Raw genomic sequence first — 19,311 nt, 5'->3', positions numbered from 1 at the left:
CAAAACACAAAAATCAACCCAAACAAATACAACCTGAATTGGCTAGTTATAACTAGTGGTCAATTGGTTTCGGGCAACCAACTCCCTAACATGACCAGATGATTAGATTGGCCAAACAACCTACAATTGAACCAATTCATGAACACTCCTTATTTCAACTAAGGCTCGGTTTGGAAGGATTACAAATACAAATATGTAGTGTAAAACCTTGTATTTTGTATTATTTAGTATGCATTTGTACTGTACATATTTTTATTTGCACTCTATCCAAACAGAGCCTAAATTAATAGTCTAAGCTCTAATAAATAATAATAGTTTAGTCTCCAATAGTTATTAAAAAATTATAGTAAAAATGCACAATTATTGAAAATAAATTTATAAAGAAAATACAATAAATAACTAATAAAAATACAAGAATGCAATAAAAATTGAAAATATATTAAATTAGTCAATAAATAGTATAATCTCAAATAATAGTTTAATCTCTAATAAATATTAATCAATAAATTATAAAAAAGATACATAATTACTAAAACTAAATTCATAACAAAAATATAATAAATTAAATTTAAAATAAAAGTAGTTTAATCTCCAATAATTATTTAAAATTTTCTATTAAATAGAAAATAAATATAGATTTGTACATAATTATTGAAAATTTATTTATCACAAAAAAAATAGGTATTAGTAAAGAAGTAATAAACAGTAAATGAACAGTAATGTGTGATGATGAACAATGATGAACAGTGATGATATGCAGAGAGATGTTATGTAACAATACTTGGAAAATACTATTCAGAAATTATGTAATTATTGAAAAATTTCTCAATGTAAATCTAATAGTACTTAAAGAGATATAGCACACACAGGTACAACAGCAGACACTCTTACGAGATTACAGAAAATCTCTCAGAAAGAAAGCACTCAAAACTTCTCAATAAAAAATAAATAAACACTAAAATAGGACTTAATACTCTAGAGACTTATAGATTTATTTCTCAAATCTTACACCCAGAGTCTTGCACCCCTTCTGCTTGAGATGAGAGTGATTTATATAAAGGTGGTCGAGCTTTACAGAGCAATACCACATTATTCGATCTTATCTTTAGGGCATCTATAATTGAGATACCATTTATCTTTTTTTATTGTGCATCTTAATTATTGAGATGCTTCATTATCACCTTCTTGTCCTATTAGGAACAACTGTCGATCTGTTTCGGATGAGATGGTATCCTTAAATAGTTTCATGACCGTGGTACGGGCTGAAAGAGTGTACACTTTCCGTCTCGAGGTCCTTCGAGATTCCTTTGCTTTTCTCTTTCATCTTTTCGGTTATTCGTAAGGCCATTTCTTCGAGCTCTAGTAGGTCCAAGTTTGGGAACTTACTTCGAAGCTTGTCCATGTAGGATTCAAAAATGGATTGGAAGATGTTGTCTTCTTCCGCAATAGACTTGAGGACGTCTGTGAGATCAAATTTATCCCACCATTTTATTTCAAATTTCCTTTCAATAACTAGAGGCATCCAAGAAATATCCAAGTGATAACTCCATTTTAGAATCCAAGGGAGACGAAATGTCTTGAAGAACTCAAATTGTTTTACATGCTCAAATTCCATATATGTTATTCCTTTACCAAAGGCTCTATATTTGTCCATGAGCTCTTGGTGAGGGAAGATACCATCGGAAGCTCCCCAAAAGGTCCACAAAACATATGCCCAATCAGGGTATGGGCTTTGAAAATCTTCAGAGAAACGAATGAACCATGAATGTCTAAAAATGGAATTCTGCAATAGAAAGACTATGTACCAAGCGTCTTGGTAATCATAGTAATTGAATATTTTGGGTCTTATATCAACAAGCTTGGTGATGAATTTTGGCTTTCTTGCATCACCCCAGGCAGACAGAGAGATGAACTTTACTATTACTAGGATCTCTAAAGTAGTGCTGAATTCGTGCATATCCCGTATGAAGAAGAATTTCTTAATAATACTTCAGGTCCTTATTTCGACCACAGAGAGTGAAATGATGCCCATCTAAGATGGAGAGGGCAAGGTGCTAAAGAGCTCCTTATGGGTTGACATGAGTGGAGACAGCGGCGGCTTCTTCTTCTAATGAGATAGTTACCATGAAATTTGATGAATTAGGCATGTACTGGCTGGAATTAGCATCTTCCACTGCGGGAGATGAATCCTTAATTAAGGGAGACATTAATGAAGACTGATTAGTCATTGAACTTGCTCCGATCTCATAATTAGATCTTGGATTGGACTCATTAGTCCTTTTAGGGCGCCTGGAATTAGGACTTAGAGGAAGACGAAGTCTTATGTCGGTCATTTTTAATTAGATAACCTTGCAAGAATTCCCTGATCAAAAAATCTAGCAAAGCATTTTCAGATCTTTTAATATATTTAATATCAAAATAAAAAACCGACAAAATAGCTTGCCATCCAGCAAAAATTTGTTTTGAAATCATGCTTTTCACATCATTTTCCAAAATCTCTTTGGCTGATTTGCAATCAATTTAAATAGTGAAATGCTGGTTTATTAAATCACTTTGAAATTTAGTGATGCAAAGGACTATGTTGAGCATTTCTTTTTTGACAGTAAAGTATTTTCTCTGGGTATTATTCCAAGTTTCTGAGGTGAATCGAATTATCTCATCTTTCCCATCTCTTCTTTGTTTTAGGATCCTCCAGATCCTATATCACTGGCATCAATTTCCACTATCTTTGGGATTTTGGATGAGGGATGTTAAGGCAGGGTAGGGTTTTTACCCTTTGTTTAATCTTTCTCACTGATTGAGTGAACTGTTTGCTCCATTTTGGAGGGTTCTTCTTTAGTATTTTTTTTTCGAGTAATTGGCAGTCTTGGGATATTCCTCTATAATAGTATGCTACATAATTTAGACTGCCTAAGAATCTTTGAAGCTGAGTTTTTTCTTTGATATCATCAGGGAATTTATCAGCAAACATTATCACTCTCTGGATGGGCGCTATTGTTTTTTTAGATATCTGAAATCCTAAAAATCTAATCTCCATTTGGAAGAGTTTCATTTTCTTAGCACATGATGCTAATCCATTTTCTTTCATCAGCCGGATGAATATATTCAAGTGTTTCTAGTGGGCCTTTATAGATGAAGAATAGATCAATACATCATCAATGTATACTATTATGAGTTGAGTATAGGGGGTGAATATTTCATTCATAATTCTTTGAAATTCAGTTTTTAACCCAAAAGGCATTACATTCCACTCATAGTGTCCGAAAGGCACTATGAATGCAATCTTGTATCTATCATTTTCTTCTATTATAATATGCTAATAACCTGATTTTATATCAAATTTTGAAAATACTTCCGCATCATGTAGGCGGTTCATCAAATCCTACTTATTAGGAATGGGGTATCTAATCCATCTTAAAGCTTTATTGAGGGGTTCGTAATTTATTATGAGTCTCGGTACTCCTCTTTCTATTTCTGCTACGCTTTCTACATAGAAAGTAGGGCAACTCCAAGGGGACTTGCTTGGTCTGATTAGACCCTTCTCCAATAAATCTTGGATTTCTTTCTTATAGATTTTCAGTAATCTGTTATTCATTTGAATTGGTCTGGCTTTTGTAGGAATTTTTTATTCTCTAAAATATTATTCATATGGTAATTCTACTGTATGTTTTTTCCTATACCAAAATGCACTAGGCGTTTCAGCACAAATTTCCTCTAGGTTTTTGACAAAACTTATAAATAACTGGAATTTCTCCTATTATTGTCGTGATTCTTGAATAATCAATTTGGCAATGAATGATGAATAACAAGAAGGGAGTACCCAAAATGACTTCTTGTCATAGGTCTTTTACCATAAAGAAAGTAGACTTTAGACAAGTTCATTGATTGCAAATATGGGATGCCGGAATCTTGTATTTTATTTCAAACTTCTTTCCATCCGCGGCATTAACTTGCTGGGATGTTTTCTCAAAGTATCTAGAAGGCACAATCCCTTCTCTAATACAGTTAATATCTGCGTCTGAGTCTATTAAGGCTATTACTAAGAAATTGTAATATTTGATTCTGATGGTAATTTTACAATACCATTTTTGATATTTAACTTCTTCTGTAGAGTATATAAACTCTTCATCGTTTCCGACAAACTCAACAGAAACCTGTTCTGACGATTTTTCTGATTGATTCTCCCATAATCTTTCAGCTTCTAATTGGTCGACCCTTAGTTTGAGGGTTTTTAACTCTCTTTTGAGTTGGTTGACTTCTTCCTGTAAACCTTGTATTGTAGGGGGTCGAGAGTTTCTGCTTGAGACCTTCTAATCAGTTCTCTATAAGAGATTATATTCTTTTCATCCAATAGCTGTTTAGGTTTATCTTTGTTGGCTCTTTCAGCTCTACTTTGTAAGGCTGTTAGCAAGTATTTTTTCTTTGGTTCCTCATTAGGAATTTCATTAAGTTTCTCTAAAAGATATTCTTTATCTAAGGTTAATACATTGAGTTCTTCTGACTCTTCCTCAGCAGTATCTGTTTCACTCTTTCAGGTGCATATATCATTAGCACAACATTATTCTGGAGAGGTAGAAGATTCTCTTGTTGAGACTTCTGACTCTCCTTCTTCATTTAATTCATCGAGTTTCTTGGTGGTGTTTTTATTTTTAAAACATTTGTTAGCATAATGGCTTTTTGCCTGCATTTAAAACAAGTTGGGGCTGCTGACTTTCTAATCTTAGCAAGCCTTTTAGGGTTCTTATGGGGCTTCTTTTCCTTTTTGTAAAAGTTTATTTTCTTTTTCTTCTGAACTATCCGAGGAGCAGGGTGTTCAGGAGCCATCTCGAATTGATACCAGAAGTCTCCTAATTCTCTTTTAGAATTAAGTTTTTCCTTCTTGACTTGTCTCTTTAGACGCATATTGTTACATACTTCTAGACCTATTTGGTTCACTACTTGGATCAGATATCCATAGGAGTAGTTGGAGTACAAGTTTCTACCACTTCCTATTTTCCTAAGGTAGTTCCTAACCTTCTCAGCAAACACCGGTGGGAGTCCAGAGATAAATTGTTCTTTCCAGAAATCCTGTTTGGAGTTGGTCAATCTATGTATTTTGGACAAAAATACATCTTTGTACCATCTAAAATTAGATAAGGTTTTACATCTGAGATTTATTAATTGTTCTCTTATTTTTTCCCACATATTTGATGAATTTCCTCTGAACTGACTTAGGATGTTAAGGATTAAAGTCATTATTTATTTTTAGTTTACAACATAATTTAACTTTTAGTTTACAAATTAATAATTATTTATTATTTCTATGATTTATTTACTTTTTTTTATATATTTTTCAGTAATTACCATAATATTATTATTTAATTATGAAAAAAAATATTTAATTTTTTATTAATGTTAATAAATAGTCAATAAACATAATTAATTATTATTTAATACTTTCATTAAATATTTTGAAAATAATAGCCAATAAGCACAACTTGATTGGCATAAAAGTTTGAGGTAATAAATGATAATTATTTATTAACTAACATAATTAATTATTATTCAATAATTTAAATAAAAATTTCAATAATTATAGACAATCATTAATTTAGTAAAAATTTAATAAAATTATTATGATTTATTTATTATTTGTTATTTATTTATTTTTCAGTAATTACCATATTTAATTACGGAAAATAATATTTAATATTTTTATTAATGTCAATAAAAGCAATAAACATAATTAATTATTATTTAATACTTTCATTAATTTTCATTAAATATTTTGAAAATAATAGCCAATAAGCATAACTTGATTGGCATAAGAGTTTGAGGAAATGAATGATAATTATTTATTAACTAACATAATTAATCATTATTTAATAATTTAAATAAATTTCAACAAGGATTAAATTATTGGTCTCGAGTATCGCGTCAGACCACTCAAATACGGATATGCTTTGAGACAATGTAATGCATAGAAATCATAAAATCTTATTGATAATGTATCAATTAAGAATCCTATAACATATTATATATATTTTTTACAAATTAATACATGCATAAAGTTATTATTATGTTATTTTCTTTTGAATTTCAAGACACAAAACATATGCAACTATTATACATGAATTATTATATTGATTATTTTCTATTTTATTATTTTTAATTTTTAGTATTAACCAAAAGTCAACTAAGAATTAATTCTCAAATGTTTAGTTAACAATATTTTTATTTTTGTAAATAATAAACATGTTATTATAAATTGTAATTAAAATATCAATTAAAAATTTATAAAAAAATGTATAACATTAAATTAAAATATATCAATTATATTAAATTTTTTAAGATACACATCATATACAAATTCATAACTTTTAACTACTAAAACAATTATTCCATTATTAACATATTTTTCCATAAAATTTGAGATAAAATATCATTTTTATATAAATGCAAAATAATGGATTTGGATAATTCAAATTATATTATATTCTTGAGTATTTTATAAATATATATTTTTTATTCTTGTAAATAATATATATACTTTTATTTAATTCAAATTAAAATAGTAATTAATAATTTATTCTATTATTAATATCTTTATTCATATAAATTTCTTGAGATTAAAAACCACTTTTTTTTTGTAGAAGATTAGAAACCATTTTTTTATATAAATGCGGATTTAAAAAATTATTTGTTCTAGTAGTTTACAAAATATTACTTTTGAATATTATTTTTTTATTGAGTTGGACAAAAATGTATGTTATTTGTCCACATTTCATGTGGACACTAGAATTGATAAAATAATATTCTATTTCACTTGTTGTCCTAGTGTAAAATGTGGTTTTGGTGAATTAAGAGTGTGGGTAAGGCTTTAGTGTTAGGTGTTTTGGGTTTGAATCACTCTAATTGCATTTTTTATAACAAAAGCGTGAATAGAACGACGTTGATACATATTGGCGCGTATAGCCGATACAACACGATACAGGCTGATACAAATGTGTATCGCTTTGATACGTGTGACTTAGGGGATACAGATTTAGTCGTAGCGTATCTTGCATCCCCTCTGGCCGATACGATATTTAAATCCTTGATATCAAATGGAATTGTCCATACTCCATGTGTCACAATTCTTATAGGCTTTTCATTGTTACTCTAATTTTGGGTTTTTGTTAGAGTTTCTAAATAATAGAAAAAACATTAAGGCTGCATTTATTTTTGGTGTAAATATGAATTAGAGTAGAACTTCACCCCCAATCCGTATTTGTTGGCCTTTTGGTTGGAGTATAGTTTTATATCGAAATTTGGTATAAACTCTACTTATCGATAAAAATCAATGTAATTATTTACATTGATAATCACACTTTTCAAAGTTATAGCGGTTCACTTTTATATCAATAAATATTTACACCAAAAACAAACGTAGCTTAGGGGATGTTTGACAACATTAATGATTTTGTTTTTTATTTTGAATAACAAAACAACCATGTTGAACCACCCCAATTAAAGTGATGCTACTTAAAGTTTAAACTCATTTATGACCAATCCGACCAAGTCCAATGTGAGTCCATTACAAATGGATCAGGTCCAATCAAATCCAATGAATATTTTTGGACCATTTTGGGCTGGTCCAATTTAATGTCTGGACCATCCAATATGTTCAACTTTGTTTTAATTTAGATTAATTCTTGATGAAGGATAATTTGTTCCATCAAATGATGTGACAACATGTAGAGTGACAAAACAATGTGGTGACACCTTGGCGACCTCGGCGATTCCAGTCACCTCGCACACCTCTGGTCACCCAGTTAGACCGAGGCTCAAATAGCTCAACTATGTGCATTGATATGCCGGTGTGCCACATAACCTCCATCTAGAAGCAAGATAGTTGTCTCCAATCTCTTTGAGATCTCGACACAACGTTAATGGAGTTTATCTTCTCCCTGCCCGGTTCGGATGGACTTAGATAAGCCTTATCAACTTATGCAGAGTTCATCTTCGGGTGTGAAACCAACTCTGAACTAGATGGGCCGATGATCTCGAACACGCATCGTGAGGCTCACGGCAGCTCACTTATATAAAGGCCTTGCTTCTAGTCTCACAAGGTATACATGACTCAACTCTCTGAATTCTCTTGCATAGTTTTTAGCTCTCTCAAAACCTCCAAATCGCTAACTTAAGCATCGGAGTGCCCACATCGGGTAAAGCACCCTAGACACTTTGACATACTTGCCTAGTAGCTTGACTTAGTGGCTTTAGTAGCCCGACATCCGAGCTATCCTCTAGCAGGGAGCACCAAATCACACTCCATCAATTCTAAACCCAAGCTTGGTCCATTCACACCTATATTCTTATCTTCTATCAATGGACTAGATATTGACTCAATCCAACCCAATCCGATATAAAAAACATTATGGATGAACCAAGTCCAATCCAATCGAATAAATACTTCGGACCATTAAGTCTAGACTGGTCCAATTCAATATGTCTTGTTGGTCTGTCCAATCCATCCAAATTAATTTTGATTTAGACGGGTCCAATCCAAAACCGGTCCATTGACACCCCATGCACACTAAAATGAAATTGTTTACCTGAAAACCCATTATGCTCTTTGTGACCCCTCACCTCTCTGATCCTGAAGTTGAAGGCAAAGGATTTCATCAACCCACTAACCAAAAAAAAATGGAACCAAGAAAAATTGGGAGAATTCATCCCCCAAGCTTTAGTGGACAAAATCATGATCATCTATATCCCTTCTCAAGATCAAGAGGATGAGAGGGTGTGGGGATGGAGTACAACGGGCTGTCTAACAGTAAAATGTGCTTATAATTCGTTAAGAAACGACCAAGTGTGAAATCAAATATATTAGGCGGAAAGGAAGGGAAAGATGAAAAACTTTTACAAACCTTGTATAAGTTTTCCTGTCTTTCCCTCCAAACCAAACATAGCCTTAAGTCTTATCAAACAGTCAAGAAAATTGAAATTCTATTGCCCAGAAAAATTGAAAATCTTCCTCTAGCTAACTTCTGACTCTAAACAAAATCCCCACAACAACGAAGCTCCTAGGAAAAGGCAAAACCTTGCAACCCGATCGCCCTTTCTGTTGTTAGGTGGAGGACATGGATGACTTAGTCGCTAATTAAGAGGCTGGTGGTCGTGCAAGTTTGGAGACAAATGAGAACCCTTATCCTCCTAGACTCATGGACTCCCTAAATTGGAACTTAATAGATTGGTGGAAGAGGTCAACCGATTAAGGACTAACTAGATAAAAAGACCCCAATTTCCACCTTTTGGAAGAACCTGAATGAAAAAATTTTCAATAATAAATCGTTTTCGCCTTCCCAATTAACAACCAAGACATGGGACTTCACGAAAGAATTCATAGAAGCTAATACTACTGCTCCTTCACCATCACCATCACCATCACCCCCAGCGAGAAAGCCTAGCCTTCCAAAAATCTATGATGTATTAGATGGGTAGCCCCACAGTCACAGGATAAACTTTGATTGATGCATCGGTGAAAGCAAATGGAACCTCTCCTCCTTTGGGTGCATCAGTAGTTGTTGCTGAAATGTGGGAAGCTAACAAGCTACCCCTTCAGGTCCAAAAGAGCCCGTTCGTTACCGTTGAAGCAGACTCCTTTCTCGTCATCATCAACAGTAATGCATTAGCTGATTGGTTAGCCAGTAAAGGTGTGGATCGTGAGCATTCCCTTCTAGTTGTAGCCCCCTATCCATATCCAGTGATTGTGAATAAAATTGTGATAATGACGGCTTAGCCTAGAGTTAGAATTTGTAGGCCTAAAGTACTGTTGGGGTAGGTGCCAGTTTAGAATTGATGCCGCGTGTATAAAGTGTGGGTTATTGACATTTTGAATGTTTATATCTCTGCAGTGGAAATCAGAAATCTGCATTGGGCCTATTTGTACTTTTTCGAATGCAATTTCATCATCTTATGCAGCAGACCGAGCCCTCTCCCTCTCCGGCTCTACTTCGGTGGTGTGTTAGTATAGCTGTGGTTTAGTGGGTGTTTGGCATCAATGCCATTTTCTGAGAAAACGGTGCTTCAAACAACACCATCTTGTTTGGTACCATTTTTCTAGAAAAAACATTATTTCAGACCACGCCTTGGAAATCGAGAAAGTGTGGTCTGGAGATGTGGCATCATCCTGGACATTGGATAATATAGATTAATATTGAAAACATCACTGCCATCATTGGTACCAAATAAAACTAGTGTTATTTTCTCAGAAAATACTCATATAACAGTACCAGTTCCAAACAAATTCCCAGCACCGATGCCAAACACCTACTTAAGTTTTTATTTCCTTGCTTTCCTGGTATCTTCCCGACTTATTGAAAAAACAATCACCGCCATTTGTTTACAATAAGATGAGAGTAGCTTTTAGATAAAAATAAAAAAAAGGCTGGCTATTATCAATTAACAAAAAAACTCCAATATAAGGATCAATAGAGGAGAGACTGCATGATTGAACCATACACATCCAGGTAGAAAATAGGTGGACCAAGCGAAACTGATCTTTGAGCAATGTAATTGAAACTCTAAAAAGGGGAAATTACTATGGTCAAAACAAATATTAGTTCAACATTTCTACAATTTTGAGTCTGGATTAGGCACTTGATGGTGGCTGTGTTAGGGGCAGGGGTGGACTCATGCTAGCTGACTCGAATAGCTAACTATTTGAGTTTGGCTCGCCAAGAAAATATGAGGTTCGAGCTCGGTTCAAGTTAGAGATTTGAGCATGAATTTGACTTGTGTCAAAAGCTTGTAAGTTCAAACTTGACTATGAGGCAAATATTTTATAAAACTATAAAATTAATTTTATTTGATATTTAAAAAATTAAAAATTATAATAATTACTTATTATTATATGTAAAAATAATATATATATATATGTAACATTTTATTTTATATATATTATTTTCTATATGTATAATATTATATATATCACTATAAGAAAATTGGACTTTGGCAACAGTCGACTGATCACAGTTACAATTAGTTGTTGCCAAAAGCCAAACTTTAGCAACAATTGGTTAACATTGTTGCTAAATTAGGAACTGGCAACAGATTTTATCCAACTGTCGCAAATTACTTAGCCAATTGTTGCCTGCAGTATTCTTTTAACAACAACTGATTAGAATTGTATGGACAACAAGTCTTATCCAACGGTTGCTAATTGCATATCAACTGTTGCTATTTTTTTTTAAACTTTAACAACTCTTAGAAAAATCATAGTCATAATGATATTTAAAACATCAACAACTAAGGTAAAGAACGATTAATATTGCAGCAATAAAAAATATAGAAGAATGTAAAAAAAATGCTTTTAGGGTTCTAGAACTTTTATGACATATATATATATAATGAAACAACGAGCTTTCAATCAAATCAACTAGTATCATATAATAAATGTGGTAAACAATTAGTTGGTTATTAAATTAAAGAGGGGTTTTGAGTGGCCATAGTCTTTCCTATATATACTATGTCTTTCCATATATATTTTCCCTAATTTTATTAATTTGTTTTATAATTAACCCATGAAGCAATGTTTGATTTGAACATTTCAATGGTTTAAATAATAGAGTCGACAATTTATTTTCCATCTCAATGGTTTTTCCCATAACATTATGCCATAGCGTAATTGGATATAAAATTGTGATAAGTCTGCATCAAACAATGGTTTAAAACATTGATACATAGTACCTTTAATTAATTAACTCTAAACATACAAATATTTCAATGTTAAAATATCAATAGAACATTATTTAGAAAGCTCGTAACACTTAGTCAATATGATAAAAAAATTGGAGGCAATCCACTAGCTAATTTGTTGGTTAGGCTTTAAAAATTTATTAGCTAAAAACATCTTCCATAATTGGGCAACTCCAAAACTAATAAACTAGGTTTGATTTCATAAAACTATTTTTTTTATTCCTTTTTTAACTTTTATACCAATTTCTAGATTAGGTCATAACTTTCCACTCATATTAGATTATACCAATTTCAAATTTGAATATCATTTCGCAATTGATATGCATTACCAAGGGGCCAAAGGCACCTTGTCCTACTTTTTTACAAAAAAAAAAATTCCTTTTTGATTCAGGTAGTTGAACTTACCCACCATTAGCCCTGTTCATGAGATGGGTTCGAGTCAGACTTTGTCTCTATATTAATAAAACATATTTAGGCCCAAGCTCGAGCTTAACCCAACCATTGAGCCTCAAGACCGACCCTTGTATAAAGCCTAAAGCCCAATTGAGAAGTTGGGAAAGAAGTTTTTTTTTATTCAACAACAAAGCTTATTTATTTATGATAAGTGACCACAAACCCCCCCCCCCCCCCCCAAAAAAAAAAAAAACTAAATGATATCACTATATGATAATTTGATAAAAAAGAGAAGAAGAATAAAATATATTTTTTAATTAGTTTCAATTAGTGTTTTGAACTTGTCATTAACCGAACAATTGAACCGTTCGATTCTAGCTCTGATTCGAGTAGAACCCAAAGACGTGCCAAAAACTATTGATTTTGTTATAAACCATTCGACCCAAATGGTTTGACTGTTGACCCGGTCAACTCGGTAACCAGGTCGTGGTTCGAGAGGCCATAAAACATATATCATATCTAAAACATAATTATACATTATTTATTGATAAAATATGTATTTGTGTGTGTGTGATCCAATTATTGAGAACTTACATTTGAATTTGATCAGATTTAAGACTTGGAACCGAATTCGAATCTTAAAGGACTCAAATTGGATTGAAATTTAATCCAACTTCGCTATAACTTGTTTAAAATATTAGAAAATTTAATATTTTTTTATTTTCAATTTATATATAATAAATTAATATAAATATAGCATACTATATTTATTATATATATAAATTCATATATAATATATAGACTATATTTTTATAATTTTAGATATAATTATATAAAACTTATATATTAAAATAAATAAATAATATAATATAATCGGATTCGGATTTTTATAGGATTGGACGGGGTCAAATCCGAATCTGATCTAATTATTAACTGGATGTAAATTATAACATCCAAATTTGATCTAATTACATAAATACATCATCCGAATTTGAGATATTTGGATTGGATGTTAGGTCGGGCCTCGGATTTTTCGGTACCATTCATAGGCTTATATAAGTATATATATATAGCATACTAAATTTATTATATATATAAATTCATATATAATATATAGACTATATTTTTATAATTTTAGATATAATTATATAAAATTTATATATTAAAATAAATAAATAATATAATATAATTGGATTCGGATTTTTATAGGATTGGACGGGGTCAAATCCGAATCTGATCTAATTATTAACATGATGTAAATTATAACATCCAAATTTGATCTGATTACATAAATACATCATCCGAATATGAGATATTTGGATCGGATGTTAGGTCGGGCCTCGGATTTTTCGATACCATTCATAGGCCTATATAAGTATATAAAAAACATATATATATATATATATATATATATATATATATATATATATATATATATCTTCAAATATATAGACATTGATGTGGCACAATCTAAACCGTTCAACTTGATTAATCGAAATCAATGGCCCGTGACCTACAGGCAAAAAATGGTTCGGCCTTTGGGTTGGTTTTTTATACACTGGTTTCAATGTTTTAAAAACACATATGAAACTAGAGTCACTTTCACCACTAGTTTATGGGTCAGCTATTCGATCGTCTAGTTTGAATGAATGGACCACTCCAAATTTAAAATAAAAAAATAATTAAAATACAAAAATAGCTAAAAACCATTGCTTGTGACAAATGGGTCAAAGGTTCAATCGCTTGAATCAACGAGTCATTAACCAAGTGAACGGTTTTTGGCTAAAGAACGGGTTGGGAGTAAAATGGAATTAGTTGCCTAGATGGCTCCCAGGCCGAATGGTTTGACTGTCCGAGTCAACGGAGGTACAAAAACACTGATTAGCAAGTTTTTTAAATCAACCCGGACAACGAACCGATCAAGGGTCTAGTTCCCAGGTTGAATGGTCTGATCGTTCGAATTTTAAAAAATAAAAAATGGTCAACATCATTGAACGGTTCAGCCGCTTGCGTCAGCGGTTTGTTGACCAAATCAATGTTTTTTTTTGGCAAAAATTTGGTTTGGGGAAAATCGAAACCGGTCACCTGACCGTTTCCCAATTTTTCTGGTCTAACCATCCGGTCTGGTCCGATTTTGAAAACCATGTTGATTAGATTAAAAAAATGTTTCTAATTTTTTAAAGAAAAATAATTATTTGTAATTACTCATTGCAACTTTTCTTACTAAATTAATTCTTGCTAATAAAATCAATTAGAAAATTACCTTTTTCCACACTTTACGTTTTATTCTATTCCCTCCATATTGTATCCCAATTTTCCCTCCATTAGTTTTCAACCTCGGGTAGAACGTGAAGGCTCACGACTCCAACTTCGAGTAGGTTTCAATCACTTCGAGTTCGACTTGAACCCGAAAGATCATAAATCATTTTCTCCATTGCACTTCTACTACTCACTTGCTATTCTCTTTACTTTGTTCAAATGGTTTTATTCAGTTTGATGATACACAGGTTATGCTCTGTTTGTTTTTCTCTCTATTATTCTATTGGTTAGTTGTTATAGGGTTTTATCATTATTTTCTATAGGGTTTTCTCTTTCTTCTAACATTAGGTTTTGTAGATTTGTGGTAGCAGATCAAGATAGACAAGGGGCTATAAGATAAAATAGTGATTTGAAGATAAACCTCCAGTCTGAGTCGTCTCAGTGGTGATTTGAGGTAAGATTTCTGCATTCAAAATGTTTATGTGTCTCTTTCTTTATTTTGCTGGAAAGTTTCGAGCAAACAACTAGTAATGAATTCCATGACAGAGAGGTTATTATAGTCAATATAACCATCAATCAAAGTTGGTGTTGTCGAATTACATTTTTATTTCTGTTGTTGAAGATAAGCATTCACGAAGATGGTTTATCTATTCAATAACACTGTTGTTAGTCTATTCCTGTTGTTCTTTTGTTAACGCACAGGCTGATAGTAAGCCTTCTTTTTTTTTTTCGAAGAATATAGAAAAGCCAAGCATGTTCCATTTGATACCTGAAACAATCCAATCCATTATCTATAAATTGGTTGAACATTAACTTCTAGGTAATAATTAATGATTAAATATTGTTGAAGTATGTCCTTATAAAAAAAAGATTGTTAAAGTATGTCTCGTAGAAAAACCATGTCCATATGAACTGATTACTACTTGTCAATTACTACCATGATATCCAGTTGGAGTCATGATATATATATTTACTTTCAATCTATTAAATCTATAATGGATATCGGTATTCGAGGTTACTAGTAATGAGTTGGATTGGAATGGATTAAAATCCAATCCACTGACATCCTTAATGTTGACTATATTTTTGAAGAAATAAAGTAAAATGCATTCCACAAAAAATGTGCAGAATATAGAGGTGCAGCTCGTGTGTGGCCAATGGCTGTACAGGAAATTTTTATCCCTGATAAGAAAACAAGAAGTAAATACTTTTTAGGAAAAAAAACAAAAAGTATTCTATCTTTGGACAAATAGATTAATACGAGGGGCTTATAAAAAAAAAAAGAAAATAGTTTAACATGAGAGAACTAGGCTCTCTTTTGTGTGTGTGTATGGACGGGGGTGGTGTGGTAGGAGATAAGTTGGGTACTCTGCTTTAAAGTGTAAAATACCCAGTTAGAACTTTGATGTGTATAGTAGTTTGGGAAATTTGTTTTAATCTGTAAAAGACAAATGTGCATTACATTGGGTCTATCATCTTCACCTTTTCATCATCATCATGATACTATGTGAAATACCATGCCCCACCTGATTCCGTTCATGATTCAACTTGGCTGGATTGAATCCATTATGTTTAAGCAAATTATATCAACTAGGTTGTTTGATTTTGAAGGTCCTATCTGGTTTTTGGTACAAATAGGTTCTATCTAGTTTTTGAAGGTTCTTCAGTTTATGTTTTTTTTCCCTTTTTATTTAAGATACTTACAAAAATTGATTTCCATATGTAATGCATGTTGCTGCTTCAAGCATTCTTAGGATTGATGGCCTTTAGATTTTTAATTAGAGATACAAAGACTTTAGCTCTTGTGTTATCCACTAATGACAAAAGCATTAAGTCATTCAATTCAGCCACTTAAGCCATGATCAAACAGTCCCTGACATTATGTCTGGCTCACTTGTGAGTGAAGTGGTAAGAAGGTTTAAAGTCTTAAAAGAACCTGTCAAGTCAGATTGGGCTCGGTGGACACTCATACACCATGACACCCTCTCTGTTGTCTATTCTACATACAAGGAGTCAAGGACTTAACTTAATCTGATAAATTAAAAGGTAGGGAAGTAATATGTGCACAAAGAGCATATGGACAAGTGTCAACCAGTGGTGTAGGTTGAACAACACCTTTGATACCTAATTGGCTTAGGGGCCTTTCTACAGTTATATGAATCACTACAGAGGTTGACCTAGATAATTTGAATCAGCATCGAAGCTCTTATATTAAGCTTTTAGGTTGAACAACATCTTTAATACCCAATTGCTATATTTTGTGGTTAGGATAATAGGTTTAAAAGTTAAACTGGGTCACATTGGGGTTGTATGTTTACCTTATGGTACTGTAAATAAAGCCAACCCTTTTCAGCCACACACCTCCCCCTAGCCCACCGAGGTTTGACTTTACAATGAATAGTAAAACCCACAAATTAAATTTTACAACTTTTTTACAAAATATAAAAAAATATAAGAACACGTTTGAGTAATTCGTAACTTCCTTAAAATTCCTAATAAAGAAAACTCTATTCATTAACTTTTCTTTGATATCTAAACAAACTATATTACTTAGGATAATGAAAGTATATATACAAATAGTTCCTCTAGCTATACCGGAGCATCAAACCATGTATTGGATAGTAACTGTTCACCAAAATTGAGCCAACATATGTGCAGACTCATTAAATTAACTTCCTAAGGGATATACATAGTCACAAATCCAAGGGAGCGACAGTACACACCTCATTAACTTATTAACCAAAAAAATAATAATAAGTCATTCACTTCAGTTGTTTCATCACCTAATAAGAGGAAAACATTTATCGGAAGATGCAGATAGCATGCACAGCTGGCTCACCCATGCAAGACCCTAAACTTTGGTATAAATAAGGCCTAACTACAACCCACAAAAGGTGTAGGTGGTTCCATTGTAGAGAGTTTCGTTTCATACTTGTGAATTGAAGCTTGATGGCTGAACTATGGAGAGAAAGTTTCTTTGCGGTGTCTTACTATTTCTAACCCTCATGCTTGCATCTTGTACGCCCCTCTCTCTCTTTCTCTCTCTCTATATATATAATTGATATGATTTTCATGGGCAAAGTTCTGATTAGTAATTCTCAGGGAGTACTAGAGACAACATCCTCTTGAGTCCCCTCCCTTTTGAATTTATAAGCAACCCATAAATGGCCAGGGTCAAGGTAATTGTTACTATAGTCAGAAAATTAGATATATCTTATTTTGTGGTTATCTAAATGAGCCGTGAATGCAAATGTAATGCCTTGATAAATTGTTGGAAGAAGTATCTATCTTATGTAGAATTGTAGATATATCAAACCTTTACCCAAGGTTCAAAGTATTGATACACCTGATACACCGGTAGAGGCTTATTGGTGTGTCAGTACCTGTTTTATTTTTTTTAGTTTTCTTTAAATTTGGTTCAAAGGGGTCAGTTTAAGGTCCGATCACCCCTTGAACCGATTGACCCCGAAACACCCCCTCTTGGCACATACCGAATTGTTGGAAGCAATATCTATCTTATGTAGAGTTTTCGTAAATAAATGAGCTTCCCTTATCATTAACCAATACCAATAGGATTAGCTCCCTTATTTTTGTTGATGGCGTAACTACATCATCCTTTAAGATTGATGTTGATTTGTTATTTGGTTGCTATAACTTTTTAATTTTTATCAATATATTTGGGTTAAGTTATAAATCATTTTTATTTTCTTTTTCTTAATGTATTATTTTTGTTCCTATTAGCTATGTGCTTGTTTGAATAATTTGTGTATATGATTTAATGTAGTGGAATATTGCATAATAAATGAAGAGATCAAAACGTCAATTATTTTTACAAAGTTTCCGAGAGAATGCATCAAGAGAGGCTGATATACCAATTCATAGCTCCCTATCCAATAATGATATTGAGATGTTGCCCCCACAATCAATACAAAGGGAGCAAAGTCAGCCTACTAATACAAAATTGGGAACCAACATGCCTACTAATAATAGAAATGAAGCTTCAATCTTGGAAGGTCTTGTTGCAACAAATTTACAAAGAGATACCCCTTCCATTAGTACAATTGGTAGTTCTATTGGTTCAGTTCCTAAAGGTAATTTTTACATGAATAAAGTTCCACAATTCATATCTATATCATTTTTTAGTATGCTACTATAATATGTATTATTTATTTTGGTCTAGTTTATGATAATACGAGATAACAAACTCGAGGTCGAGGGCATACAACCCTTAGAAACTTTGTAGAACTACCCAATGATCAAATAATTAAGGGGAACATAGAGAAAATTTTGTAAATTATATAGAAATGCAAGCAAAGAATGGAGACTTGTACCTATCCATTATGTCGATTGGCATGAAGTTCCTCAAAGGCATAAGGATGAAGTATGACAAGTGATCCAGGTAATATTATCAATGTACATAATACATATAAGATCATTTTTCTATTATATGTTGCCTTTTCAATCTAAAATTAATATATTTTAATTTTATAATTTATTAACTAATTGCAGAAGAAGTTTGAACTTGAAGAAAAACATATGGATTGGGTCATCCGAAAGCTTAGAGATAGGTGGAGGGCATACATGAATAAAATAAAGGTGAACTATTATGACAAATATGGAATTGATGAGGAAAGAATTAGAAATTGCCCTCCTGATGTTCATTTCGATCAATGGAAAAATTGGTAAAGTATTTTTCAAGTGATTTATAACCAATAATTGTCTTTATTGCAATGAGAATTGTTACAAAAGATAGTTATAACCAATAATTGATCAATTGTTGCCTATGCTTTAGCAACAATTAATGTGCTTGTTTCTATTGACATATATGACTATATTTAGCAAATTGTAGCAAAAAGTACTTTTAGCTACAATCAATAGTAATTGTTTGAAATAATGTATCGACCGTTGCTTTACATCATCATTAGCAACAATTGATTG

The sequence above is a fragment of the Nelumbo lutea genome, chromosome 6, assembly GCF_056320005.1.
Source record: "Nelumbo lutea isolate HS-2025 chromosome 6, American lotus-T2T, whole genome shotgun sequence".
NCBI classification, from domain to species: Eukaryota; Viridiplantae; Streptophyta; class Magnoliopsida; order Proteales; family Nelumbonaceae; genus Nelumbo; species Nelumbo lutea.
The sequence above is the reverse complement of the archived record's forward strand: the minus strand, read 5'-3'. Positions refer to the sequence as shown.